General features: G+C 39.2%; 1 protein-coding gene, 1 pseudogene and 2 gene segments (V, D, J or C); all 4 read left to right on the forward strand.

Annotated features, from left to right (window-relative positions):
- LOC115277666 overlaps positions 1-3,848 on the forward strand; it is an 869,742-nt gene that overhangs the window by 822,742 nt on the left and 43,152 nt on the right.
- Positions 1-3,848, forward strand: part of LOC115277665 (immunoglobulin lambda-1 light chain-like) — a 653,789-nt gene that overhangs the window by 632,941 nt on the left and 17,000 nt on the right. The window lies entirely within an intron of this gene.
- The window catches only part of LOC115277674, a 47,463-nt pseudogene that overhangs the window by 33,550 nt on the left and 10,065 nt on the right, over positions 1-3,848 (forward strand).
- Positions 1-3,848, forward strand: part of LOC115277681 — a 9,047-nt gene that overhangs the window by 682 nt on the left and 4,517 nt on the right.

Consider the following 3,848-nt stretch of genomic DNA (forward strand, 5'->3'; position numbering starts at 1 on the left):
CTCACCTATAGCCTTTTTTAACTCATCAGTTGATTCTTTGATGCTTTTCTCGACCCCAGCGATTAATCTTATGACCAGGTTTTGAAATTCTTGATCTGATATGTTGTCTAGATCTGCCTTGAGCAGTTCTGTGGCTGTGACTTCCCCCTGGAAGTTCTTCAGGGGAGAGTTTCTTCGTTTTGTCATTTTTGCTAGTTTTCTGTCTCTTGTCACCTTTAGAAAGCTCGATGGGCTCTGTGCACCTATTAGTATTTCTCTGTTAAAGGAGGCTTATTGACTATCCAGGTCCTGCCATTTCAGGAGATATTCTCTTAATGATATCTCTCGGTTTCTCTTGTTGTACCTGTGAGTATTTTATTTCCCTACTCTGCAATATTTGGGACTCGCCTTCTTGCACACTTTGGCTTGTTTCTTGGTGTAGTCCTATGAAGGAAAACAGACTAACAAACACCGAGGGAACAGAAGCACACATACACACAGACAAATCAAACAAAGAAACACATTACAGGGGGGAAAGAAAAGAAAGAAAATTGGAGAGAAAGAGACGAAAAGAAGAGAAGAAGAGAAAATAGAAAGAAAAGAGAAAGAAGAAAAGACAAAAAGTGCATATATGAGGGGGTCCGAGACAACAAAGGACACTAGATCGTTTAAAAGTGTATGACCAGTTTAGGGGAGAGGTTAGGATGAGATACAGGAGAATATATCTGGGTTGCAAGAAGGTGAAAAAGTAAGGGAGAAAGGAGAAAGGAATATAAGGAGTAAAGTTTAAAGGAATTGAGTAAAGAAAGAGAAAAAAAGGTAATAATGACAAAGAAATAAGTACGAAACTAGTGAAGAAAAAAAAATTTTTATATATTAAAAAAAACAAACAAAAAAAACCAACGAAACAAAACAAAAAAACAAAAAATGGAAGAAAAAAAAGCAGCAGCTCCACCTGGTGGATAGGCTTGGTTTGATGTGGTAGGTCTTGGAGTCTGTTCTCAGAGGCTCCGCCCCTGCCTGAGGCGAAATGAGCAGCAGGAGGTGAAGTGTGCACCTTCACAGACTCAATTGCGGAGTCCCCACCCCCAGTTAGGATCGTGATTGCAATGGGGGAAAGGAAAAAAACAAAAAGCAAAAAACTGAGTCTCTTAGTTTCTGATAGCTTTGCTCAAGACGCTGTGCGCTGCTGGAAATTAGCTGGGAGCTCCTATAGTCTAAGCGTGTGCCCATGCCTCCACCCGCCACTGACTCTTTGTTGGGGGTCCCATCGGTGTGCACCCTATTTTTTCCCTGTGGGGACCCGGGATTCGCGCAGTCCTTGCAGGGGGCGAGTTGTGCCATGGAAATGCAGTCCGTGGTCCCGTTCCCAAAACCAAGTTCAAATTGCTTGCCCCTGGCGCAGTCACCGCTCCTGCTGCTTCCCGCCGGGGAGCGCGCCTCCCCAGCGCAGCTGCTTCTCACAGCCACAGACGCCTCTGATTCCCTGCCGAGATGGCTTAGGGCTGGAAGCTATTCCTTCTCTTGCGCCACCCCATTTCGGGATTCTGGGTACCCAGCAGTTATCTATGGAGTGGGTTTCTGTCTCCAAGCGCAGCCAAGCGTTCTATACCTCTTCCCCAGAGACAGTTCCATGAGCGTGTTCCGACTCCGTCTCTTCCCTTTGTCTCTCGGGCGCTGCGCGCTTGCGCCATGTTGGGCTGGGGATCTTACCTCCCCTGCCCGTCCGGGGCTGGCCCGTTTTCGGATCTCTCCCATTCGCCCCCACTCACTCAGGAATCCTTGAGGTTCTATTCCTTCTGGAGTTCGTATTTTCTCCTTCCACTCTTGCAGATGAGCATAATATCCTTCTCAGGCCGATAAATGGTGCGGACGGAGTTTACAGAGCTCCCTTCCTCTCCGCCATCTTGGCTCCACCTCCTTGCGTGGATTTTTTGCATTGATTTTTCATTTTTAATACTGTGGATAAATGGCTCAAAGGGGTAATTGCTCAGTCAGAGAGAATGTGTTTTTGGAATGTTCTTAGGTAATGCCCTTCTGAATGTCCCGAAAGGCTATTCCAGGTTCTATTCACTGCAGTGAATGGCGGTGCCCTTTCCTCTACATCCTTGCCAATAATGTGATATCATTAATTTTTTTAATTTTGCCAGTCCAATGAATTTAAGTGAGCATGTTTGTGTTTAATTGGTTATTTGATTGTTGGTGAAACTTTTTTTCCCTTTCATTTTTTGTTGACTGATTTTATTTCTATTGTGAATTTACCAGTTGTAATTTTGCCTGTTTCTCCATTCAGTTGGTTGTATTTTCTTATGGATTTATAGAAACCCTTCATATATTTGGGATATTAACCCCTTGTTAAGTATATAGATTGTAAATATTGTACCCTAGTGTGTTTTATGCCTTTTGTTGATGGAGTCTTTCACTATAAAGCCATTTTTAATTTTTATATGTCAGGTTGGTTTAATTCTCTCTTTATGGTTTCTATGATCTGTGGGATGCATAAGAGAAGCATCTTTGGTTCACTGTTATAAGAACATTTTTCCATTCTATTCTGGTACTTTCATTGTTTTGGTTTTTGTTTTTACTTCATCCAGAGTTTATTTTTGTTTAAGTAGGAATACAATCTTTTCTGTTTTCCAAATGGGAAGCCAGTTGTCAAATATCTGTTGAATATAAATGTAATTGTTTTCAAATACTTGATTACTGATATATCACATACTTTCCATGATTCTCTTCATTTAAAAATCTATTCTACACTGTTTTAATTATTTTAGCATTATAGTATGTTTTGATATCTAGTAAGGAAAAAAAACATCCTTATTCTTCTTCAAAATATTTGTGTCTCTTCTCCATCATTATAATGTTGGATATTAGAATCAGTTCACTAATTTTTGAAAAGCATGGTTTTGGCATTGTGCTTGTAATTTCATGCAATCTACAGATTAACTTGAGGAGAATTAACATCTTTATGATGCTCAAGGAACATAAGTTCTCATTCACTTGTTTTTCTGTTATGACTGTTACTCAAGTTGTTTTCTATTTTATTCATGCAATTCTTGCACATTTTGTGTTTTTTATTCTTAGAGTTTTTAATATACTATTTCTTGAAGTTGTAAATTTTTACTTAATTTCATATCGTCAATGGTTACTGTTTATATAGAAGGGATACCTGCTGCTTTTGCATGTTGTTCTCATATTCATTTTATCTCATTTCTGTGTTCTAATGGGTCTTCAGCTGATAGTCTTGGGTGTTTTGTTTTATTTTTAAGTAGACTAGCACATCATATGCAAAGAACAATTTTCTTTCATTTTTCCTGACACTATACTTTTTTTTTGCCTCAACTCATTTTATTGGCTAGGATCTGTAAAATATGTTGAATAATAAAAATGGGGATAATAGGCAACCTTGCCTTTAAGAAGGTTTTGTTTTTACATGTGAAGGCTACTATAAGTGTTGGGAGTATACTCTTGATCAAGTTAAGGAAGTTTCCTTAGATAATTAACTCAATAAAAAGCTAGATGCTTGCTTTCTTTAAATCAGAAACAAGTATTGATTTTTTTTCACTAATATATTAAATTGTGTCTCAAAAATCTTATGTGCACATCTTTGGGGATGTGTTGACTAGGAAATTGTTGTGGTTGAGGTCAAGGAGGTTGTTTCCTACTTTCTCCTTGAGAGTTTTGATGGTTTCCTGTCTCACATTCAAGTCCTTCAGCCATTTTGAGTTTATTTTTGTGTATGGTGTAAGAAAGTGGTCTAGTTTCATTCTTCTGCATGTTGTTGTCCAGTTCTCCCAGCACCGCCTGCTAAAGAGGCTGTCCTTTTTCCATCGCATACTCTTTCCTGCTTTGTCAAAAATTAATTGGCC

The sequence above is a fragment of the Suricata suricatta genome, chromosome 14 (genome assembly GCF_006229205.1).
Source record: "Suricata suricatta isolate VVHF042 chromosome 14, meerkat_22Aug2017_6uvM2_HiC, whole genome shotgun sequence".
In the NCBI taxonomy this organism is placed as follows: Eukaryota; Metazoa; Chordata; class Mammalia; order Carnivora; family Herpestidae; genus Suricata; species Suricata suricatta.